Consider the following 26,869-nt stretch of genomic DNA (forward strand, 5'->3'; position numbering starts at 1 on the left):
TCCTGTTGGTCACCCATCTCCTATCTGGCTGTGTAACCTTTACCTGCGGTGAGACCAACTCACTATTCATGCTATTCACATCATTCTGAGCATCGTGTATGCTCTAGAGTAAATCCACACGCAGCTCCAGTGCCGTAATGTGGTCTGTCAGGAGCTGCAGCCGGACATAATTCCCGCATATGTAGTCGTCAGGGACACTGGAAATGTCCCTGACTTCCCACATCGTACAGGAGGAGCATGAAACATGTCCGAGCTCTCCTGCCATGACTTAACCCCTAGATTAACTTAATTTGGAAACAATAATGCTAAAGGTTACTTACTGATAAAGAAAAGAAAAAGAAAAAGAAAAACTACTCACCAATCACCAGCCAATCACTTACCCCCTTGGCTGTGACGTCACCTTTCGATTTCTTTCTACTTCTTTTTTGCCTTCTCTCCCTGCTGCAGCTGTACCGGCTGGCCTCACGAACTCCCCGACTCCCGACTGCTGGACCTTTATAGGCCGCTGGCTGCTCGAACTCCCGCCTCACGAACTCCACGATTCCTGACTGCTGGGCCTTTATAGGCCATTGGCTGCTCGAACTCCCACCTCACGAACTCCCCGACTCCTGACTGCTGGACCTTTATAGGCCACCTGTGCATCTGCTGGGTCCCTTCTCAAAGGATGACAGTGCCGACTTCGAGGAACCTGCATCCCCAACCTCCATAATCCATTTGACACCAATGATATCTAGTACTCCTGCGGCCATTCCCATATCCACCGTGGAGGTACCAGGCCCAAGTACCTTGCCACAGGGCATCCCAGGTGCCTCCAGGACAGTGCCGACAAGCGAAGGTTGGTTCGACGTGGCAGGTCTGCTCCACAAGTGGCAGCTCTGAGCGGGGACATGGTACACTTGTCCAGGAGGAGTGTTGACATAGGTCAGCAGATCCAACAGACAAAGGGGAGCATATCCCTCCTGCTGGCCAGCATGTCTGCCACCATGATAGAGTATGTGCCACAGATGGAGGAGGCCCTGGAGCTGATAGCCAGAAACACTGGTGGCAGAGGCCTCGTAGTGGTCCCGGAGCGTGGCACTGCACCCCAAGGTGCCGCACCCTTATTACCAACAACATATGAGAGCCAGGAGGAAGATCTTGCTTCTGGCCCAGAGGACATTCCCACCTCGGGACCGTCCTTTCCCATATCCATCCAAGCAGCGGTTCTGCCGTCATCCCCCCAATGAAGCAGCACCTGAGGAGCTCCTCGGCCAAACGGCTTGGAGTCAGGAGGGGAAGGGGTAGAGGTGGGGAGGGGAAGCAGGGGGGGAAAGGAAAGTGAGGTGCATGGCCGCAGGTGTTGTCTTGGGCATATTTTTATGTTATTTGTGCTATTTTGGTGGGAGGGTCGGGGGAAGGGGTGAGGGGGCTACCTTGCTGGTTTGCATTTGTGTTCTGTATTGCTGGAAATGGTGACCATTTAAATGATGTAAATGTGATAAATTTGTTATGGGGTGGGGCAGGGTGTAATTTACAGTTATAATTATGATTTCACACAAATGGTCAGGTTAAATGTTTTTTATTTAACCTAGCATTGTCTCAGATAGCTGCACTGTTATACACTGGTGATTCCTTACCATGAAAGGGTATAATTGCACTTAACTTGAATCAACTTAAACTGTAACTGTCACCAAGGTGATTCACACCATTGATGTATGACCTGCATTACCAGCAGTGTTGCAGCTTTGTAAATAACCACAACGTTCTTTCAAGCAAAGCACTCATTTATGAGCTGCTGACGTTAGAGTCTTGCAGCTATGTAGCCATCACGGGCCCTTTCTTTTGTCTAGAGGTGAGCGGGGGCATGATTTCAGCATCAGCCTCGTTGTCTGGCCCGAGGTCAGCATTCAGCTCCTTGTCCTCCTCCTCCTCTCTCTTCTGAAATGGATCGTCAGTCCCTTCTGGCAATTCTTGTCCCCTCCTGATAGCCAAGTTGTGCAGCGTTGAGCACACCACCACAAATTGAGCTACCTACTCAAGGTGGTTTTGGGGCTTTCCTCCTGAGTGGTCCAGGCATCCAAAGCGCTGCTTAAGCACTCCAATGGTTTTCTCGACGATAATGCGAGTGGCTCTGTGGCTCTCGTTGTATCGCTTCTCGGCTTCGATGTGGGTGTCACGCAGGGAGGTCATCAGCCGGGTGGCGAGGCCATATCCTTTGTCACCAAGCATCCAGCATTGACCTTGTGGCTGACTGGTAAACATGTCAGATACAGCGCTCTCACGCAGGATTTGAGCATCATGGATGCTGACCGGAAATTTTCCATTCACTGCCATAATTATTTGCTGACAACGAGTTGCACATTCAGGGAGTGGAATCCCTTTTGGTTCCTGAAAACCTCTGCATCCTGAAAAGGTGTCCGCATCGCGATGTGCGTATAATCTATTGCTCCCTGCACCTTGGGGAAGTTAGCAATTCGGTAGAATTCTAAAGCCCTCTCAGTCTGAGCCTCCCTGGTCATAGGGAAGCTGATAAAGTCCATCCTGCGTACGTACAGGGCTTCAATGACCTGTCTACTACAGCAATGTGTGGCATGCTGAGATATACCGCAAATGTCGCCAGCTGAGACCTGAAAGGAACCCGAAGCGTAGAACGAAAGTGCCGCAGTGACCTTGACCTCGACGGACAGTGCGGCCCTGATGGTGCTGGCAGGCTGCAGATCTCATCTGATGAGCTAGCATATCTCACTGATAACCTCCTTGTGGAAACGCAGTCTCCTAAGGCAGGTGTTATTTGACAATTTGAGGTAAGCCCGCTTCTCCCTGCGGGGGGTGTAAGGCCTGGTCCTCTTCATCAGTCTGGCACGTCTTAGATTGGGCACATAATGCTGTCGAATATATTTTCTGCCATCTCTAGTCTGCAGCATGTGCATATTCATCAAGACAGACTGAGAAATGACAGGCCCCATTCCAATAATTATCAATATTACACCGATTGTTCACAAACAATAAATGTCCCCACTAAGACACGTAAAATAATTTCTAATCATCCACAGTATGATAAGATGTTTGTTCAGATGTTCACATCACCTTAAAAGAACTCCAGAATACATCCAAACTCCCCCAAAGTTGAAGCAGCCTTTAAATGAAGCGACCTGCGATTTTGAACATGGCGTCCATACTGCCGTGATTAGTTCAGGTGAGAGCAACTTTTTCACAGCGTTTTTTTCGGTGAGCAATATTGTCGGCGAGATGTGTGCGAGGTGCCGAAAGTAAAGCTGGGTGATTTTCTGGGCATTAGTTTTGGCAAATGTGACCTTTACGACAAAAAAAAGTGGGCAGGTGTTATTATTAAATCTTGCCGTTAATTATGTGCTGAAAGTAACGCTCGGTGATAAGTGACCGAGAAATGGTCGTTAGTAGTTTCCACTTTGTGGCTAAATGGGCGTTATACCTCATTTCAGCGTTAAAATGGACATTTTTTGGGCTGTATGCATGCAAAAGTAATGGAAAGTCTTGCCCAAAGAGTTGGCAAAGAAGCATAGCCAGGAGGTGGAAGAGTTAAAGAGACAACAGAGTCAGATAGTGGAAGATTTGAAAAAGCAAACTGCAGCCTTGTAAAAGCAGACCTCTCAAGCTGCATTAGTTCTGCAACAACAAAGTTTATGCGCCATATAGGCTGGAAGCACTTTGCCTGAATTAGAGGGAACCAAACAGGCATAAGGCCTGCTTTTACCAGCATAAAATTTTTAAAATATAGAAAAAAGAAATGTTATTACTTATTTTTATATTAAAAACCCTGCCCATGAAGGTAAGTTTATGTTTAACACTATTAAAACTTTTTTTTTTAATTTCCAAAAATTATATTTTTTTTATAAAACACTGAATTTAATTTAATTTCTATTGCTTCTAAAAAAGTGAAGGGTTCTTTTTATTTATGTGTGTGTTTTCTTTGTTTTTAAGGGTATTCTCACGAATAATAATGGAAGCTCACAGCTCATTACTATGAATGAGAATACTACATTGTGATTGGTGGTCCAGGTCCATGTGATCCCAGGAAGTGCTTACGTTCCTGGGATGCGTGGGCCTCTACGCTGCGCTGCGCAGCTGGGCCTGGGACCCGAAGTTGACATTGGAGCTGGACCGCCAGGTACTTTCGGATTTTTTTTGTGGCACTCGCCCGCGGGAAGCCTGCAACCGCAATTTTTGGCCCAATTCATTCTGTTTTCTTGCTATGTATCACGTAATTCCCTTAGCCTGATTCTGTCAATCATTAGTTTGAGTTATTCAGAACTAAAAAGTGGAGAAGCTTTTGGAATATGGTTTTTCAAGAGTTTACATGTTGGTAGATAATGGGGTTGAAATGATCCTTTGAATGGTAATATGTTTTGTACTATTAGCTCTCAGCAGAACATTTTTTTTGAGTTTGAAATACATTTTGACTTTATTACTGATCACTTGTATTTTCCAATGTGAATTAATTGCAGCCACTACATATTGTCACCCAAATGAAAAATAGGCCAACCAAACCAATAATTAAGCACCATGACAGGATATATTAGCCTCATTAATCATTTTGAAGTGTTACATATGTACAATTAAGATATGTTTAAAGTAGCATTCAATTTCTGCCATCTGTAAGAAAATGACTTCATCACTTTAAGCATGCATATTATAGAGTCATAGAATTATTGAATAGTACAGCACAGAAGGAGGCCATTCGGCCCATTGACTCTGCGCCAGCTCTTTCGAAGACCAATCCAGTTAGCCCCATTCCCCCACTCTTTCCCCATAACCCTGCAATTTTTTCTCCTTCAAGTATTTATCCAATTCCCTTTTGAAGGCTACTATTGAATCTGTATCCACCACCCTATCAGGCAGTGCATTCCAAATCCTAACCACTTATTGCATAAAAAGGTTCTTCCTCATGTTGCCTCTGGTTCTTTTGCTAATCTCCTTAAATCTGTGCCCTCTGGTTATCAATCCTTCAGCCAGTAGAAATTGCCCTGCACCCCAATTGGGGGCGGTAACCAGCTGGGGCCGGGACTTCCAGAGCCCTACACAAAAGTCCCGCCCCGGCCGCTGAATTGGGCTTACCGCCCTTCAAAAGAATTGGAGCGCAATCTCGCTCAATCTCACGCTCTCCACTTCCTTTAGGGGCAGGTCCCGGGGTGATGATGGGGTGAGTTGTGCTACGTGGATGCTCTGCGCTTCAACTCCTCCCCTTCGCTTAAAATGGAGGGCCGCTGCACACTCTGCAAGGCCTTTGATTGGCCTCCACTAGACCACCAGGGACACCCAAAACAGAGTGCTGGGCTGCATGATGGCGGCCCGGACCACAGGAAAAAACAGCTTAGTGAGCTGACCCGAGTGTCAGCCAAAAATCAAAGATGGCGGCGTGGGGCGCTGGTGACCTCCCCTTTAACTTCCACCCCGCGAGCGGATGTCAGCCAGCTTCGTGACCCGTGAAGCTGGCGTTGACACCCCTTGCGCCCGTGGGGCAATTTCCTCTGCAGTGCGGTAAGGGGATAGCACATGACGCTGAGGGGTCGCTGCACACGCAATGATGTCATCACCAGTTGTGGGCGGCCCAGGATGCTACCCGTGAGGCATAGCGGTGCCATGGCAGCTTCTCCGCAAACTCCTGGGCAATTTCTCAGGAGCTGGTAGCGCACTGCCCCCCCCCCATCCCCAGGTTAGCGCCCCCCCCAGAGGTGCGAGCGGGCCTCTGAAAAAGGGGCAAATTCGCCCCCATTTATTTTATTTACTCTATCTAAACCCTTAATGATTTTGAACACATCTGAGGGTGGGGCTGGAGAGGCCGATGCAGTCACCACCTCTTTTAGCTGCGGCTAAAGTTCTTCGGAGGAACACACATTCTCAGGCTTTGTCCCGTCCGAGGCACCAGGTCCAAGTCGTGTGCAGCAACGCAGCCCCAGGGTTGAACCCAGTATGCCGTCTCTTCGGAGGTTGAGTCAGCAAAGCTGGTCTGCTGAAAGACAGGCAGATGCACACCTGGATATAATGGGATTGTCAAGGGAGAGCAGCGAGCTCAGCCGACAGCTCCTCGAGGTCCTAGGTGGCATTTCCGACAACATTGTGGCACCATCTGTGGACATGAGGGGGGGGCATGTCGCAGATTGCAGCAGCGATGCAGGAGAACACTGAGGTTGTCAACGCCCAGCGGCAATTGATGATCTCGACTTTTGGCACCACAGTCCCCAGTGTCACACCTCCCAGACCGACAGCACCTGTGAGTGGTGAGACCGAGCAATAGCCTTGCCACTCAGAAGCCGGACCTTCCATACCCCAAGCTTCTTTAGGGGGTCCAATGGCGTCTCCATTGTCTCTCCCCCAACAAGAGCAGTGCTCTGCACACCGTCTTGGTCCCAACACGGATAGGGGTAGGGGCAAGAAGCAAGGGCGGGGGGGGTTAAGATGAGGGGGGGGAAAGGTGGCCGCAGTTAAAAGATGTTCGGTGCAGGGGTTGCTCTTGTTTTTTTGCTGTTTTCCTATTGTTTTGCTGTAATGGTTATTTTATAAAAGTTTTTAAAGTTTTACAAATTGTGTTCAAGTTAAAAAATTATTTAGGTTTCAAAATTAAAGTTGACAAAGTTTCATAAATTTACAAATGTTTAATAAATTTACAAATGTTTTATAAATTTACAAACGTTTTATAAATTATTTTGTTCACCTTAACCATTCTTGTGCAGTGTCTCATTTGCAGACTAAGAGAGGGAATAATCAATGTGGTGGGATAGATTAGGTAGGCAATGGTGAAACGTGCCGTTCACTGTTCAAACAAAGCGGTGAATTATGAGCTGTTGACATAAGGTTTTTGCAGTGGTTAAAAGTCCATGAGGCCTCCCATATGGTGTGGTGGTGGCAAGGGTTCATCGCCAGGCTCCTCGTCCTCATCCTCCTCCTCGTCCTCCTCCTACTCCCCCTCTTCCTCACCTCTCTCCTGAGGTGATCCTGCAGTCCCCAGGAGCAAATCCTGTCCCCTCATGATGGGCAAGTTGGGTAGCATGCAGCACACCACAATGAACTCAGAGACTTGCTGAGGGGAATATTGCAGGCAGCCTCCAGAGTGGTCCAGGCATTGGAAGCACTGCTTGGGCACTCCAATTGTCTTTTCAACAATGTTGCGTGTGGCTATATGGCTGACATTATAGCGATGCTCGGCTTCTGTCTGAGGGTTCCGCAGGGAGGTCATGAACCAGGTGGCGAGGCCGTAACCTTTGTCCCCCAGCATCCAGCTCTGGCCTTGTGGCTGACGCTCAGATATGAGACACTGCTCTCACACAAGATGAAAGCATCATGGATGCTCCCTGGAAATTGGGTATTTACTGTCGTGATGAGCTGAGTATGGTTGCAGACGATCTGTACGTTCAGGGAGTGGAATTACTTTGTCCTTCAGCAATTAAGGGGTTAATAATGAGGATACACACACACCAGTTCAGGGTGACAAACAACACATGACCCACGTCACAGTTGAAAAACAATGGATGTGATCAGACATGATTTCACTTAAATTGACTACACTTAAACACTGCTGAATGTTGTTATGGTCTTTCCCCCTCTCTCCAACTCTTTGTAGAAATGGTAAAAAGTTGTAAGTTTTCTTTTCTCCTCCTCTCCCTCTGGGTGAAAGTTGGTGGTGAAGCCCCTTCCTTCCTTCTCTTCCTGGGCTGTTCTCAGGCCTTCCAGGCAGGAGCAAAAGTTGATAGCTGCTCCTCTCACTGCTCACAGCTCCAACTGAGCAGGACACGCCTCCACTGCTCCACAATTGGTCCTTGTGCATGAAACTCTTTTTGGAGTTTATCTGCAGAAACAAAAGACATTAAACCGTGCCACCCTACCTGGGTGACACACCAGACATTTACAAGGCCCTTTTTTTTCCTTTTTTTGTTTTTTTTTTGTGTTTTTCTTTTTTTTTGGTTTTTTTTTGGGCACTAAAATCACAATTTTTTCCCCAGTGCCCCCTATAAAAGGGAAGGGGAACACTAAAAGCACCGGCAATTAAAACAAATTAAACTTTAAAATGTAAAATCAAATTAAAATTTGGTTGCCGGACGTGATGATGCACTCCAGTCCCTCCGGTGCCCACCTCTCGCGGAAGGCCGCGAGCGTACCGGTGGACACCGCGTGCTCCATCTCCAAGGACACCCTGGACCGGATGTAAGAGTGGAAGAGAGGCAGGCAGTCAGGTTGAACGACCCCCTCGACCGCCCGCTGCCTGGACCGGCTGATGGCTGAATGTTGTTAACCAAAACCGGCACGCGCACCTGGTGTATATTCTAAGTTGATCAAGTAAATGTATAAATATGTTGACAAAACGTTGTTCGGAGAGAATGGGTGTTGGACTGAGTTGGGAACTCAGGCAGTAACTGCTCTTCCTTGCAAGTAAAGATAAACGGCTCTTAATTTGTACCAAACGGACTTGTGTGTCGAGTGTCGCATAAACATTCCACTTCAATTTGGCGTAGTCGGCAGGATTCGCCCGGAGGACAGACCACTGCCCAAGACGGACCATCACTGAGTGAGTACATTATTATACTACATGCAAAATCCGATGTAATCTGTGGCACTACATGTTAGTCAGCCGGGGAATTCGAGCAAGGTTTAAAAAGTTGTTAGAAGGTAAGATATAGTAGGACTATAGTTGTTATAAGGTAAGACATAGTGGGACTATGGCAAAATCCGGAGAAGATGATTGCGGACCCGAGGAGGGGTCACTGACCAAATTTTTCGTAGATGAAAATAAGAAATTAATTTTCAAAATGAAAGAAGACCCATCAGTCGTTTGGTGGTAAAAACAAACTAAAGAAAGAGGACATAAAGCCGGTGTTCTAATTACCTGGCAAGGTCTGAGATTTAGTGAAAAGATGAACCTAAGTTAGAAGAGTTGACCAGATGAAGACAGACAAAGAGACAGCCGATTATGTTTGGGCCAATTGACGTTCCAACAGATAAAGGACAGGATGAGTCGGGGGACATCCATCCCACCTCCCTATGCCACAGCGAGCGCCCCAGACTTAGAACGAGAACTGGTCCCCGTGGCAATGTTGGCCGCCCGGACCCGTACTCCGAATTCGCAGGGAGACGTTCCTCTGGGCGTACTCTTCAAGTATGAAGTGTTTATTACTGGAGAGAAACAATCCATACTGAAGGACTTGCCATCATTGAAACCCAGACACAGCAACACTGACTTCTGGAAAACATTAGAAGAAATGTATGATATACACAATTTGAAAAAGTACATCAATTAGTTCGCGCAAAATGCTCGTGGGATAAATGGAGCTTGTTGGACAATGCCATAAAGGATCAGACTTGGATCCCCGAATTAGGGGCCACCCGAGCTGATCGTGCAGCAGCATACAATAATTTTAATGAGGCGGTCCAAACAGTACTCGGTAATCCCTTGTCCAACTGGGGAGTAATATTAGGGGTAAAACAGAAGAAAGGAGAAAAGAGTATGGAGGACGAATGTGGACGGCCTACCAGGAATATTCTGAACAAGCCACTCCACTTCAGGACAACCCCGCATTCCTAAAAATGTTTAAAGATGGACTGTCGGCCGAACACTAGAAGGTGTTACAAATGGGAGCAGTAGCGGCCCAAGATTTCGACGGTATATGCTCTAGACGTGCCAATTAGATAATAAAGTCCCTGGGGGAACAACTGTGGTGGCAGCTGCTACTGGTAAGCCCTCCGGAGGTGGGGAATTAAAGAGAATTGCTTTAATTGTGGTAAACTGGGACACATGTCCAAAGACTGTCACCTCCCAAAGAAAGGCGGGTTGGATGTGAAATGTAGTAATTGTAATGGCTCCGGGCACACCAAAAATCAGTGTTGGGGTCCCAGCGGAGGCCAGGCAGGGCAGGGTCCCAAACCAGTCTCCCGGGCCACCGAAAAAGGAGGCATGGAGGAGCTGATTAGGACCAACTCCTAAGTCATAAAAACGATAGCCACCAAATGAAAGCCATCGGCCCCCATGAAGACGGACAGTAATCCCCGAATTCACATTACTGCGCTGTTAGGGAGCTGGCAGTGTGACGTGTTAGTGGGCACGGGAACGTCAGTCTCCATAACAGATATACCTCTGCCAACTACTAGACGATCACTATTGATATGGGGAGTAGATGGAACCATGACCTGGGCACTGCGAAGTGAAGGTCCTAGAGGTGGCAGGGATATTAATCCCAGCCCAATTCTGGGTGTGTAATAATCCTGAAGGAACTATTTTGGGAATCGATCTATTAGACCAACTGGGGGCACTAATAGAGCCCAGGGGAAGAAAAATAATGTGGTAAGATTGTTCGGATTGAGAAAGGACAACCCTGTGGGGCCGTAACAAGCTAGAGAATCATGCTTACGTTGGCAGTATACGGTCCTTGATCCAGGACTGGTCTAAAGAAGGGAGATAGGGAATGATTTGCTCATATCTTGGGGAGGTATGGGCAACATCGAAACAGTACTGTAGACTCATGGACACAGAGCCCATCACAGTAACGGATCCAGAACATAAGGCACATAAACAGTATCTCATATGACCCGAGGCCCGCGAGGCGGTAGCCTGGATCGTCCGGGACCTGGGAGTATTAAGGGAAACGGTGGCCACAACCAACTCACCAGTGTGGCCAGTCAAGAAGTGGCTGCAGAGATAGTGGATGCATTGGTTGTAATCTACCAAAATTCCCTGGATTCTGGGGTGGTCCCAGCGGATTGGAAAACCGTAAATGTAACGCCCCTATTTAAAAAAGGAGGCAGACAAAAAGCAGGAAACTATAGACCAGTTAGCCTAACATCTGTCATTGGGAAAATGCTGGAGTCCATTATTAAGGAAGCAGTAGCGGAACATTTGAAAAGCATAATTCAATCACGCAGAGTCAACATGGTTTTATGGAAGGAAAATCATGTTTGACAAATTTGCTGGAGTTCTTTGAGGATGTAACGAACAGGGTGGATAAGGGGGAACCAGTGGATGTGGTGTATTTGGATTTCCAGAAGGCATTCGATAAGGTGCCACATAAAAGGTTACTGCACAAGATAAAAGTTCACGGGCATGGATAGAGGATTGGCTAACTAACAGAAAACAGAGTCGGGATAAATGGGTCATTTTCCGGTTGGCAAACAGTAACTAGTGGGGTGCTGTAGGGATCGGTGTTGGGTCCTCAATTATTTACAATCTATATTAATGACTTGGATGAAAGGATCAAGTGTAATGTAGCCAAGTTTGCTTATGATTCAAAGATGGGTGGGAAAACAAATTGTGAGGAGGGCACAAAAAAATCTGTAAAGGGATATAGACAGGCTAAGTGAATGGGCGAACATTTGGCAGATGGAATATAATGTGGGAAAATGTGAGGTTATCCACTTTGGCAGAAAAAATAGAAAAGTAAATTATAATTTAAACGGAGAAAAATTACAAAGTGCTGCAGTGCAGAAGGACCTGGGGGTCCTTGTGCATGAAACACAAATAGTTAGTATGCAGTTATAGCAAGTAATCAGAAAGGCAAATGGAATGTTGCCCTTTATTGCAAGGGGGATAGAGTATAAAAGCAGAGAAGTCCTGCTACAACTATACAGGGTATTGGTGAGGCCACACCTAGAGTACTGCGTGCAGTTTTGGTCTCCATATTTAAGGAAGGATATACTTGCATTGGAGGCTGTTCAGAGAAGATACACAAGGTTGATTCTGGAGATGAGGGGGTTGACTTATGAAGATAGATTGAGTAGGTTGGGCCTATACTCATTGGAGTTCAGAAGAATGAGAGGTGATCTTATCAAAACATATAAGATAATGAGGGGGCTCGACAAGGTGGATGCAGAGAGGATAAAGGGGAAACTAAAATTAGGGGGCATAGTCTCAAAATAAGGGCCGCCCATTTAAAACTGAGATAAGGAGGAAGTTCTTCTCTCAAAGGGTTGTAAATCTATGGAATTCTCTGTTCCAGAGAGCTGTGGAGTCTGGGTCATTGAATTTATCTAAGGTGGAGCTAGACAGATTTTTGAGCAATAAGGGAATAAAGGGTTATGGGAAGCAGGCAGGGAAGTGAAGCTGAGTCCATGATAAGATCTACCGTGATCTTATTAAATGGCGGAGCAGGCTCGAGGGGCCAGGTGGCCTACTCCTGCTCCTATTTCTTATGTTCTTATGTACACTTAGATGATCCGGATCTGGTGTTAACATAGAATCATAGAAAATAGGTGCAGGAGTAGGCCCTTCGAGCCTGCACCACCATTCAATAAGATCATGGCTGACCATTCACCTCAGTATCCCTTTCCTGCTTTCTCTCCATACCCCTTGATCCCTTTAGCTGTAAGTGCCATATCTAACTCTGTCTTGAATATATCCGGTTTTTTTTTGCACAACCCTCAAAATAGTACCATTTTAGATTATACTGCCTCTCCATGTTGTTCCCCCCAAAGTGCATCACTTCACACTCCTCCGCATTAAATTGTATCTGCCATGTGTCTTCCCATTTCTCCAGTCTGTCTGTCCTCCTGAAGACAGCAACTATCCTGCTCACTACGTTGCCAAGTTTTGTATCATCTGCAAACTTCGAAATTGTACTTTCTATCCAAGTTCGGGTTATTTACATATAACAAGGAAAGCTTATCATGAATTGTGTCTCATTTCTTGCAGATTTGTCTCCATTCTGAGTAAAATATCATCCTTTTCCTCATTCAGTTCTTCGGCCAAGTTCTGTTCTTTTTCATCCAAAATATTGCGCAAAGTAGAAAATTCAGAGTTGACAGGTCCTGGAAATATATAGATGGAGTCCCCCATAGTGGGTAGGCTATAGTAAATCAGAGACTGGAGGCCATATTGAATGGAGCTTTTGACGGAGGACTATCGGTGCAGGTGGCAGAACTGACCACACTGACCGAAGCGCTCAAACCAGCCAAGGGATAAGGGGTCAATATCTATACGATAACCACTACGCCTTCGACATAATACATGGCTACATAACTGTTATGTATGTAAACTTGTATTTACTCTGTACAGCCACCAGAGGGCTCATCCCCTAGAGTCCCAAGGCATCCCATAATCCCTTGGGAGCACAGGTATTTAAGGAGGTTTCACAGGTTGGAGTGGCACTCTGGAGACCTGCAATAGAAGACTAAGGTCACACTTTACTTTGAACTTAGTGTTCAGTCTGACTCTTTCTCCATACATAACTGGCAATGCGATACAGATAGTGAACCCAAAGATGCAGAGAAACATAGAAACATAGAAAATAGGTGCAGGAGTAGGCCATTTGGCCCTTCGAGCCTGCACCGCCATTCAATAAGATCATGGCTGAAACAGTGGGCATCCTCAATTTTTGGTGGGAGCTGATTGGGAAACTTTTGTGGAGCGACTCGACCAATACTTTGTGGCCAACGACCTAGATGGGGAAGAGAGCGCTGCCAAACGAAAGGCGATCCTCCTCCATCTGTGGGGCACCAATGTATGGCCTCATGAAGAATCTGCTCACTTAAGCGAAACCCACGGTGGTATCGTACGATGATTTGTGCACACTGGTCCGAGAGCATTTGAACCCTAAGGAAAGCGTTCTGATGGCGAGGTACCGGTTCTACACCTACAAAAGGTCTGAAGGCCAGGAAGTGGCGAGTTATGTCACCGAGCTAAGACGCCTTGCAGGACATTGCGAATTTGGAGCACATGCTCAGACTTTTTCGTACTTGGCATTGGTCACGAAACCATACTTCGCAAACTTTTGACTGTGGAGCTCCTAACGTTGAGCAAGGCCATAGCGATAGCCCAGGCGTTCATTGCCACCAGTGACAATACGAAGCAAATTTCTCAGCACACAAGTACTGTGAACAAAGTGATGTTGTTTTTGAATCGTAACGTACAGGGCAGATCACCCATACCTGCAGCTACACGTCCGCAGATGTCTGAGTTCACCATCAAGGGTGATGAATGCAATGCCATTAATACCTTTTTGGCGCTGCGGGGAGGATCATTGTTTCCATTCATGCCGATTCAAAGAGTATGTTTGCAAGGGTTGTGGAACAATGGCACACCTCCAACGAGTGCAGGCGAGCTGCAAAGCCTGTTAAACCTGCAAACCACCATGCTGCAGAGGAGGATAGATCCACGGAGGATCACGATGAACCAGAACCTCAAAGAGGAGGTAGAGGTGCATACATTCACCATGAATGTCCCCCGATAATGGTGATTGTTGAACTAAATGGACTCCCGGTTTCAATGGAGCTGGACACGGGTGCGAACCAGTTCATCATGGGCAAAAAGACTTTCGAAAGGTTGTGGTGCAACAAGGCCTCAAGGCCAGTCTTAACTCCTGTTCGCACAAAACTAAGAACTTGCAGTAAAGAACTGATTCCTGTAATCGGCAGTGCTGGCATAAAGGTCTCCTACGATGGAACGGTACACAAGCTAGCACTCTGGGTGGTACCGGGCGATGGTCCCATGCTGCTTGGCAGGAGCTGGCTGGGAAAGATACGCTGGAACTTAGACGATGTCCGAGCGCTATCGCCCACTGACGACACTTCGTGTGCCCAGGTCTTAAACAAATTTCCTTCGTTATTTGAACCAGGCATCGGGAAATTCCAAGGAGCAAAAGTGCAGATCTACCTAATTCCGGAGGCGTGACCCATCCATCACAAGGCGAGAGCAGTACCATATATGACGAGAGAAAGGGTAGAGATCGAGCTAGACCGGCTACAAAAGAGAACATCATCTCTCCAATCGAGTTCAGCGAGTGGACCAGTCCTATTGTCCCAGTCCTCAAGGGAGACGGCACCTTCAGAATCTGTGGCGATTACAAAGTAACTATCAATCGTTTCTCTCTGCAGGACCAATACTCACTACCAAAGGCAGACGACCTCTTTGCAATGCTGGCGAGAGGAAAGACGTTCACGAAGCTGGATCTGGCTTCAGCCTACATGACGCAGGAATGGAGGAATCATCGAAAGCCCTCACCTGCATCAACACGCACAAAGGTCTTTTTGTTTATAACAGATGCCCATTTGGAATCTGATCAGCGGTGGCGATATTCCAGAGAAACATGGAAAGTTTACTGAAGTCGGTCCCGCACACTGTAGTCTTCCAGGATGGCATCTTGGTCACAGGTCAGAACACCGTCGAACAGCTGCAGAACCTGGAAGAGGTTCTTAGTCGACTCAACCGCGTGGAGCTCAGGTTAAAACGCTCGAAGTGCGTTTTCCTGGCACCTGAAGTGGAGTTCTTGGGAAGGAGGATTGCGGCGGACAGCATCAGGCCCACCAACGCGAAGACTGAGGCAATCGAGAATGCACTGAGGCCACAGAATGTGACGGAGCCGCGGTCATTTCTGGGACTCTTGAACTACTTTGGTAACTTCTTACCAGGTCTCAACATACTGCTACAGCCACTACATGTCTTACTATGAAAAGGGGGCGAATGGGTTTGGGGCAAAAGCCAAGAAAATGTCTTTGTAAAAGTGAGAAAATTGTTATGCTCAAACAAATTGCTTGTGTTGTATGATCCATGTAAGCATTTGGTACGAGCATGTGATGCTTCGTCATATGGCATCAGGTGTGTATTGCAACAAGCTAATGATTTCAGGAAACTGCAACCAGTTGTTATGCATCCAGGAGTCTGTCTAAGGCTGAGAGCCTACAGCATGATTGAAAAAGAAGCATTAGCGTGTGTCTATGGGGCAAAGAAAATGTATAAATACCTGTTTGGGCTAAAAATTCGAATTGGAAACTGACCATAAGCACTTATATCCCTGTTTTCCAAGAGTAAAGGGATAAATACCAATGCACCAGTCCGCATCCAGAGATGGGCGCTCATGATGTCCGCATACAACTACGCCATCCGCCACAGACCAGGCACCGAAAACTGCGCTGATACTTTCAGTAGGCTGCCATTGCCCACCACGGGGGTGGAAATGGCGCAGCCCGCAGATCTAGCCATGGTTATGGAAGCATTTGAGTGAGCAATCGCTCGTCACTGCCCGGCTGATCAAAACCTGGACAAGCCAGGACCCCTTTTATTATCTCTAGTCAAAAGCTGTGCACTTCACGGGAGCTGGTCCAGTGTCCCAGTGAAAATGCAGGAAAAGATAAAGCCGTTCCAGCGGCGCTAAGATGAAATGTCTATTCAGCCATACTGCCTTCTGTGGGGCAATGGAGTAGTGGTCCTCAAGGGCAGAGGCACCTTCATCAATGACTTCCACAGTACCCACCCAGGCATCGTAATGATGAAAGCGATAGCCAGATCCCATGTGTGGTGGCCCGGTATCGATGTGGACTTAGAGTCCTGCGTTCACAGATGTAATACATGCTCGCAGTTAAGCAATGTACCCAGGGAGGCGCTGCTAAGTTTATGGTCTTGGCCTTCCAAACCGTGGTCTAGGGTACACGTCGACTATGCAGGCCCGTTCTTGGGTAAAATGTTCCTTGTGTTGTAGACACGTACTCGGCGTACCCGCTGTCCTGGTGAGCAACAACGGGCCATGTTTTACCAGTGCTGAGGTCAAAGAATTCATGACCCGTAACAGGATCAAACATATCACATGTGCCCCGTTTAAACCAGCGTCCAATGGTCAGGCAGAAAGAGCAGTGCAAACCATCAAGCAAGGCTTGAAGGGGGTAGCTGAAGGCTCAATGCAGACTCGCCTATCCCGAGTCCTACTTAGCTACAGCACGAGACCCCACTCACTCACTGGGATCCCACCTGCTGAACTGCTCATGAAAAGAGCACTTAAGACAAGGCTCTCATTAGATCACCCTGATCTACATCAACAGGTGGAGAGCAGGTGGCTTCAACAAAGTGCATACCATGATAGCGCAAATGTGTCACGCGAGATTGAAATCAATGATCCTATTATTTGTATTAAATTATGGACAAGGACCCAAGTGGCTTCCCGGCACTGTCGTGGCCAAAGAGGGGAGCAGGGTGTTTCGGTTCAAATGGACTCATTCACCGGAAACACTTGGACCAAATCAAACTCAGATTCACAGACTATCCTGAGCAATCCACCTTGAACCCTACCTTTTTTGATCCCCCAACATACACACGTGGCAACCGGCACCACGGTTGACCACGAAGCAGAACCCATCATCCACAGCAGCCCTGCAGGGCCCAACACACCAGGCAGCCGAGCAAGGCCAGATGCACAGCAGCCCAGCGAGGGCCCAACAAATGATTCAACACCTGCTTTCACACCGAGATGATCAAGAAGGGCCCCAGATCAACTCACATTGTAAATAGTTATACTATTGACTTTGGGAGGGTGGGGGGGAAGTGTTATATATGTAAACTTGTATTTACTCTACAGACACCAGAGGGCTCATCCTCTGGAATCCCAAGGCATCCCATAATTCCTTGGGAGCACAGGTATTTAAAGAGGCTTCACAGGTTGGAGACACACTTTGGAGACCTGCAATAAAAGACTAAGGTCACACTTTACTTTGAACTCAGTGTTCAGTCTGACTCTTTCTCCATACACAACAATAACCACATGGTGAAGATGAGGGTTCGTCACCTCAGGGGGCGAGGCCATCAAACATGAGGGCCATATTAGGCTGCTATTAGATGCTGCTAGTAAATCTGCCCAAGCAGCAGTGATAAAGGTGAAGGCCCATCACCGAGTGGTGGATGAAATACAGAAAGGAAATGAGATGGCGGACCACGCAGCCTGACGGGTCGCAGAGTCCAAAGCCCCCAACCCAGAACCCGTAAGAGCCCTAGCACTCGGAAGACAGTATAGACGTAAGGAAACCAAAGGAAGATACAAGTGAAAAAGAGGAGTGGAAGGACATGGGCGGGGCCCATAGCTCAGACTCCATAAGGAGACTGGATGGTCACTTGATTGCACCCAAATCCAGACAATGTATGTTGATGGAACTGCATCACGGGATCGATCACCACAGAGGTAATGCGGGGAGAGAGCCAATGGCGGCGGGGCGGGGGCCCGATGGTGAGAAAGAGGCTGGGGGAGTGAGAGAGGGGCTGGGGGTGGTGTGGGGGGGCGGGGAGAAGAGATTTGGGGGAGGGAGAGAGAGGCTGAGAGAGAGAGAGGCTGGGGGTAGCCTGGAGGAGGAATTTATAGAATGCATACGGGATTGTTTCTTAGAACAGTATGTAACAGAGCCTACAAGGGAGCAAGCCATTTTGGATCTTGTCCTGTGTAACGAGACAGGAAAAATAAACAATCTCCTCATAAAAGATCCTCTCGGAATGAGTGATCACAATATGGTTGAATTTGTAATACAGATTGAGGATGAGGAAGTTGTGTCAGAAACGAGAGTACTATGCTTAAACAAAGGGGACTACAGTGGGATTAGGGCAGAGTTGGCTAAAGTAGACTGGAAACAAGGACTAAACGGTGGCACAATTGAGGAACAGTGGAGGACTTTTAAGGAGCTCTTTCATAATGCACAACAAAAATATATTCCAGTGAAAAAGAAGGGTGGTAAGAGAAGAGATAACCAGCCGTGGATAATCAAGGAAATAAAGGAAAGTATCAAATCAAAGACCAATGCGTATAAGGTGGCCAAGGTTAGTGGGAAACTAGAGGATTGGGGAAAATTTTAAGCAACAGCAAAGAATGACTAAAAAAGCAATAAAGAAAGGGAAGATAGATTACGAAGGTAAACTTGCACAAAACATAAAACCAGATAGTAAAAGCTTTTACAGATATATAAAACGGAAAAGAGTGACTAAAGTAAATGTTGATCCCTTAGAAGATGAAAAGGGGGATTTAATAATGGGAAATGTGGAAATGGCTGAGACCTTAAACAATTATTTTGCTTCGGTCTTCACAGTGGACAACACAAAAACCATGCCAAAAATTGCTGGTCATAGGAATGTGGGAAGGGAGGACCTTGAGATGATCACTATCACTAGGGAGGTAGTGCTGGACAGACTAATAGGACTCAAGGTAGACAAGTCCCCTGGTCCTGATGAAATGCATCCCAGGGTATTAAAAGAGATGGCGGAAATTATAGCAGATGCATTTGTTATAATCTACCAAAATTCTCTGGACTCTGGGGAGGTACCAGCGGATTGGAGAGTAGCTAATGTAACACCTCTGTTTAAAAAAGGGGGCAGGCAAAAGGCAGGTAACTATAGGCCGGTTAGTTTAACATCTGTAGTGGGGAAAATGCTTGAAACTATCATTAAGGAAGAAATAGCGGGACATCTGGATAGGAATAGTGCAATTAAGCAGACGCAGCATGGATTCATGAAAGGGAAATCATGTTTAACTAACTTACTGGAATTCTTTGAGGATATAACAAGCATGGTGGATAGAGGTATACTGATTGATGTGGTGTATTTAGATTTCCAAAAGGCATTCGATAAGATGCCACACAAGGTTACTGCAGAAGATAAAGGTACGCGGAGTCAGAGGAAATGTATTAGCATGGATAGAGAATTGGCTGGCGAACAGAAAGCAGAGAGTCGGGATAAATGGGTCCTTTTCCGGTTGGAAATCAATGGTTAGTGGTGTGCCACAGGAATCAGTACTGGGACCACAACTGTTTACAATATACATAGATGACCTAGAAGAGGGGACAGAGTGTAGTGCAACAAAATTTGAAGATGACACTAAGATTAGTGGGAAAGCGGGTTGTGTAGAGGACTCAGAGGCTGCAAGGAGATTTGGATAGGTTAAGCGAATGGGCAAAGGTTTGGCAGATGGAATACAATGTCGGAAAGTGTGAGGTCATCCACCTTGGGGGGGAAAAAAAACAGTAAAAGGGAATATTATTTGAATGGGGAGAAATTACAACATGCTGTGGTGCAGAGGGACCTGGGGGTCCTTGTGCATGAAACTCTTTTGAGTTAACCTGCAAAAACATAAAACATTAAAACCATGCCACCCGACCTGGGTGACACAGCAGACATTTTCAAGGCCCCTTTTTTTTTTTGGGGGCGCTAAAATCAAATTTTTCCAGTGCCCCCTATAAAAGGGAAGGGGGGCACTAAAAGCACCGGCAATTAAAACAAATTAAACTTAAAAACGTAAAATCAAATTAAAATTTGGTTGCCGGGCGTGATGATGCACTCCAGTCCCTCCGGTGCCCACCTCTCGCGGAAGGCCGCGAGCGTACCGGTGGACACCGCGTGCTCCATCTCCAAGGACACCCTGGACCGGATGTAAGAACGGAAGAGAGGCAGGCAGTCAGGTTGAACGACCCCCTCGACTGCCCGCTGCCTGGACCGGCTGATGGCACCCTTGGCCGTGCCCAGGAGCAGTCCTACGAGGAGGCCTTCGGACCTACCCGCTCCCCTCCGCACAGGGTGCCCAAAGATCAGGAGAGTGGGACTGAAGTGCAGCCAGAATTTCAGGAGCAGCCCCTTCAAATAGTGGTCCTTGTGCATGAATCCCAAAAGGTTAGTTTGCAGGTGCAGCAAGTAATCAGGAAGGCAAATGGCATGTTGGCCTTCATTACGAGAGGGATGGAGTACAAAAGCAGGGAGGTGTTTCTGCAACTGTATAAGGTATTGGTAAGGCCGCACCTGGAGTACTGCGTGCAGTTTTGGTCACCTTACTTAAGGAAGGATATACTAGCTTTGGAAGGGTTACAGAGACGATTCACTAGGCCGATTCGAGAAATGAGGGGGTTACCGTATGATAGATTGAGTAGACTGGGTCTTTACTCCTTGGAGTTCAGAAGGATGAGGGGTGATCTTATAGAAACATTTAAAATCATGAAAGGGATAGACAAGATAGAGGCAGAGAGGTTGTTTCTATTGGTGGGGGAGACTAGAACTAGGGGGCACAGCCTCAAAATACGGAGGAGCCAATTTAAAACCGAGTTGAGAGAATTTCTTCTCCCAGAGGGTTGTGAATCTGTGGAATTCTCTGCCCAAGGAAGCAGTTGAGGCTGGCTCATTGAATGTTTTCAAGTCAAAGATAGATAGATTTTTTAAGCAATAAGGGAATTGAGGGTTACGGAGAGAGGGCGGGTAAGTGGAGCTGAATCCACGGCCAGATCAGCCATGATCTTATTGAATGGCGGAGCAGGCTAGATGGCCTACTCCTGTTCCTAATTCTTGAGAGAGAGAGAGATCACGTTCCTCCAATCCCCTACAAGGGACATCGTTGGAGCGGATAATATCTAGAAGCCATGACACTGTCACTATTCACTTCATACACAATAAACTTGCTAACAATCCATACAGAATGCCCCATCTATGGTGGAGGGGTGGGTGAGGATGCACTTGCGCTGGGGTAAGGCACTTCGGCTGGGAGAGGCATGCACTTGGACTGGGGTAAGGCACTTTGGCTGGCCGTTGCTGTCTTCTGGGGAGCTCTGTCCTCTGTCGCTTCAGGAAGTCAAAGTGGATAGAGTTACAATTTGCAAAGTCAGTGAGACCTTGGAATGGGCGGTTCCAGTGACACGTTCCTGTGAAACTTCGGCTGTGGATTATCCTCCAAGGGGACTAATCAGAAACAAAGGGAGGAGCATATTGGCGATTTTGGCAGTACAAATATACGCGTCCATAAATATGTTGACAAAATGTTGTTCAGATAGAGTGGGTGTTGGACTGAGTTGGGAACTCAGGCGTGAACTGCTCTCACTTGCAAGTAAAAATAAACAGCTTTTAATTTTATCAAACAGACTTGTGTGTTGAGTGTTGCATGAACATTCCACTTCACTTAGTACAATCAAAAGGGTGTTTTTAACCAATAAGCGAATTAAGGGTTATGGGGAGCGGGCGGGTAAGTGGAGCTGAGTCCACGGCCAGATCAGCCATGATCTTGTTGAGTGGCGGAGCAGGCTCGAGGGGCTAGATGGCCTACTCCTGTTCCTAATTCTTATGTTCTTATGTTACTATTATTTCCTCCTCACTGATCAAGTATGCTTACAGGTTCTTCTATGAGATAGCACAGCTGTATCCTTGCACTTGCTTCGCAATTGTTACAGGAGCCAATGCAATCCTTGCCACCCATTTCGGGTCATTACAACTATAACTTGCATTATATAGCAACTTTAATGGAGAAAAACATTCCAAGGTGATTCAGAGGTATACTCAGAAATAAATGGACGCAGTCCCAAAAGTGGAGATAATATTAGGAAGGAAGACCAGGAGCTTGGTCAGTCAGAAGAGCATTGGAATAGTCAAGGAGGTGAAAAAGGCGTGTAAGAGGGTTTCAGCACCAGATGGGCTGATGTAATGGCAGATGCAAGCGATGTATGCAGGTGATCGTAGGTAATCTTTGTGATGGAGAGTTTACGGGGTTGGAAGCTCAGCTCAGGGTCAAATAAGATGCTGAACTGGTGAAGAATTTGGTTCAGCCTCAGACAATGGCCGAGCTGGGGGATGCAATTGGTGACAAAGGTATAGAGTTCATGGCAGGGGTTGAAGCCAATGTTTGTGGCTTGGTTAAGATCATTTTAATGCTCTGGCAGAGATGGAAACCTGATTGTAGAGAGTCCAAGATTGAGTTGCGGTAAATATGGGCATGGAATGAAACATTTCTTTCAGCCCTCTGTATCACTCTTGGTAAGGAAATGTCTTATTTTGAGCAATTTGGTGCTTTTTTCCTCACTTGCCTTTATTTAATTCTATTAAGCAGTAAATTATATTTTTAGATTAGTTCTGGGGGTGCGGGGGAAGGTGGGCATTGCTGGGAAGGCTATATTTATTATTACCCATCCTGCAATGGCCTGTAAAGGGCCTTCTGCTGCAGTCCTTCTAGTGATGGCGAAAGGTAGGGCAGTCCAGGATTTTGACTCCGCAATAATGAAGGGGCAGCAATAAATGTGCAAGTCAAGGTGGTGTGTGACATAGAGGGGAAGTTTGAGGTGATGGTTTTCCCATGGTCTTGCTGTTCTTGCCCTTCTTGCTGGTAAAGGTTATGGGGTCGAAGCAAGCTTGGCCAGTTGATGCAGTGCATGCTGTCGTCATCATCATCATCATCATCATAGGCAGTCCCTCAGAGTCGAGGATGACTTGCTTCCACACTAAAAGTGAGTTCTCAGGTGACTGAGGAGCCCAATGTGGGACCTACAGTCGCTGTCACAGGTGGGGCAGACACAGTTGAAGGAAAGGGTGGCCAGGGAGGCTGGGTTGACGCACGCTCCTTATGCTGTCTGCTCTTGGTTTCTGCTTATTCTCGGCGATGCTCAGCGCCCTCCTGGATGCTCTTCCTTCACTTTGGGCAGTCATGGGCCAGGGATTTCCAGGAGTCAGTGGGGATGTTACACTTTGTCAAGGAGGCTTTGAGGGTGTCCTTGAAGCATTTCCTCTGCCCACCTGGGACTCGCTTGCCGTGTCGAAGCTCCGCGTAGAGCGCTTGCTTTGGGAGTCTTGTGTCGGGCATACGGACAATGTGGCCCGCCGAACAGAGCTGATTGAGGATGGTCAATGCTTCGATGCTGGGGATATTGGCCTGAGCAAGAACATTGACATTGGTGCATCTGTCCTCCCAATGGATTTGCAGGATTTTGCGGAGGCAGCGTTGGTGGTACTTCTCCAGCGATTTGAGGTGCCTGCTGTATATAGTCCACGTCTCTGAGCCATATAAGAGGGCGGATATCACTACTGCCCTGCAGATCATGAGCTTAGTGCCGGATTTGAGGTCCTGGTCTTCAAACACTCTCTTCCTCAGATGACCGAAGGCTGCGCTGGCACACTGAAGGCGGTGTTGGACTTTGTCATCAATATCTGCTCTTGCCGACAGTAGGCTCCCGAAGTATGGAATATGGTCCAAGGCCTCGTCGTGGATTTTGATAATCAGGGGGCAGTGCTGTGTGGCGGGATCAGGTTGGTAGAGGACCTTTGTCTTATGGATGTTTAGCATAAGGTCGATGCCTCATATGCCTCGGTGAAGGTGTTGACGATGGCTTGGAGTTCGACCTCCAAGTGTGCGCAGACGCGAGCATTGTCTGTGTACTGTAATTCGATGATAGAGGATGGGATGATCTTGGATCTGGCATGGAGGCAGCATGCACTGCATCAATCAATACTACCAAAAAATAAAGTAACTGGTCATTTATATTTATGGAGTTTTGCTGTGTTTCTCTACATGGGATTTTAAAGAAAAGCAATGAATTGTATGTGAAGCACTTTGAAACTTTGAGACATGATAAATCACTGCAGAAATATATGTCTTTCTTTCTATTCTTTGCTGCAGACCTGAAAATATAAACACTGGGTATTATCTATTAATATCCAGTGTGGAGTCACAGGATTTCGGCAGTGCTAATGGCATTTTAATCATTTTGCTTGCTGCTTTAGTCTTGGCTCAGTGATGCTTGTAATACCACCTTGGAGTCATTGTTATGGTGGAACTGCACCACTATTTTCATATATTCGTCAGTCAAGAAACGATACATCAGCTGAGGGATCATTTAGTTCCATTTCACATTACAGATGAACCGACAGTTTGCTTCCTGTGACTCAGACACATTACTACTTAAGAGCAACTATTCAGCTTTAAGGCATAGGTTGTGTGTCTTATTCATTTATCAGGAGGCTGTTCTGATTTTGTTTTTTGCCCTGATACGTCTAATAGGGTTTTCTTAAGCTATCGAGTAGCATATTTTATATCTGCCACACATCTACCACATATTACTTTTGCACAGAGCCCCAGTAGCCAATATATGTATCTCGTCTTTTGTTAGTGGTTCTCAAAGAATTTTATGATTATAGAATCTTCTGGTTGACTAAGGTTCCTTGCTTCTTTGGTCATGTTAAACATTTACCAGATAATTAACTAAAGTCAATGACATAAAACATGGTGTTTGGTTCCTGTGAAGCAGGAGGCAATACGAGCCCTAATTAGCTACTTAATGGTGCATGTTTATAAGTTAAACATTCCATTCAAAGTGAATTATATTTTGTACCCCTTCATAATAACTAACCAATGCTGCAATGTGTTTGTAAATGGTTAGCTGGGACAAGATGAAAACTGACCAAAGATCAGTCTGTAAACTAATTATCAACAAATATGCTATGGAATGGATATGCTACAAGGGAATCCCTTAGAAACATAGAAACATAGAAAATAGGTGTAGGAGTAGGCCATTCGGCCCTTCTAGCCTGCACCGCCATTCAATGAGTTCATGGCTGAACATGCAACTTCAGTACCCCATTCCTTAGGCTACATGTCTTTGTTGAATACTCATTCTACATGGGAGCTCTGTAAATGCATATACTAAATGAAAAATGATGCAGGAATAAATACACATCATTCATTATAATTGCACCCACACTAGGTTCCCCTTCAATGAAAGACCAACAAGAAATGTGTCCCCCCACAACAAAAAAAATCAGTGGAAAGTGGAAACTAGAGAAACTTGCACTGACTCTTTCACTAACATTAGTAACTGGAGGAAAACATACCTGTAGTTCTCTAATTAAACTTTGGACATACTCAGTGATCCAGCCTCTTTTGTATTTATATAGACTGTGTAATGAAGGAAGCTGAAGAACAACACATATGGGGATATAGACAGAAATGAGTAAAATAAAACAATGGGAACAGAGGTACACAAGCTACCAGGAAGTGAAATAAAAGTCTACTGTAGAAATATAACAAAAGGAGCAGTGTGAAAGTCAACTCAAACACTCAGAACTATCTACATGCTAAAACTGCAATACCTCGACTGGAGAAAACCTGATGGCAGATTCCAGTAACTTCCCCACATCTGATGTTAATCTGAGAGGTCTGCAGTTTCCTGATTTCTCCCTCCATCCCTTCTTAAATAATGGAGTGACATTTGTAATTTTTCAATCCAAAGGCACTATTGTCAAATCTAGAGAGCTGTGAACCAAAATGATGACTACAGTTGTCAAGGTAACAATACTGTTCTCATACCCTCTGCCTAAACCTCCACCATCTACAGCTTTGCGACTGTACAAAATGAGAAACTGAAATAAATTAAATGTTGTAACCATAAGTATATCCTAACTTGTATTGGAGCTTTGCGCAGAGCATGAACAGCATTCCGTCCAATATGTGGTCAGCTCCATTAACACGACGACGGTGGCACCCACTGACAATGAACCTTTCCGAAGAGTTTTCTCAGCCGCCGGGCACCCATTACATTTTTCTTAATATAAAGTAGATGTTAAAGGATTTAACTTAAATCAATTAAAGTTAAAACTGTAATGAAGGATATACTTATGCCTACAACATTTAATTTATTTCAATTTCTCATTCTGTACATTTTCAAAGGATTTTATAGCATTTTAACCTGAAAACTAAAATCTATTTATTTTTCAAAATACAGACTCCTGCTTTTCTAGCCTACTTTACCTCCCATAGAGCACACACTTCTTGCAGACTAAGAGGTAAGATAATGACCTGCTTGCTGACCTCCATCTATGCCACTTAAGAACCAACAAACAAGAGCCACAAAATGTTGACTCGCCCTCTAATTTTCCTTCATTCTTGTCGAGAAATACCTCACTTCGGCCTAGACCCTTCCTGTAGTAATGCAGCTGAAAATGACAAGTTAATATACCTTGCATGCCTGACATAAGACTCCCAAAGCAAGTGCTCTACTCGAAACACCTACACGGCAAGCGAGCCCCAGGTGGGCAGAGGAAACCTTTCAAGGATACCCTCAAAGCCACCTTGATAAAATGCCAACATTCCCACCGACACCTGGGAGTCCCTGGCCAAAGACTGCCCTAAGTGGAAGAAGTGCATCCGGGAGGGTGCTGAACACCTCGAGTCTCGTCGTCGAGGGCATGCAGAAAACAAGCGCAGGCAGCAGAAGGAGCGTACGGCAAACCAGTCCCACCCACCCTTTCCTTCAACAACTGTCTGTCCCACTTGTGGCGGAGACTGTAATTCCCATGTTGGACTGTTCAGTCACCTAAGAGCTCACTTTTGGAGTGGAAGCAAGACTTCCTCGATTTCGAGGGACTCCTATGATGATGATGATGAATATAGTGTACTGA

The sequence above is a fragment of the Pristiophorus japonicus genome, chromosome 11 (genome assembly GCF_044704955.1).
Source record: "Pristiophorus japonicus isolate sPriJap1 chromosome 11, sPriJap1.hap1, whole genome shotgun sequence".
NCBI classification, from domain to species: domain Eukaryota; kingdom Metazoa; phylum Chordata; class Chondrichthyes; family Pristiophoridae; genus Pristiophorus; species Pristiophorus japonicus.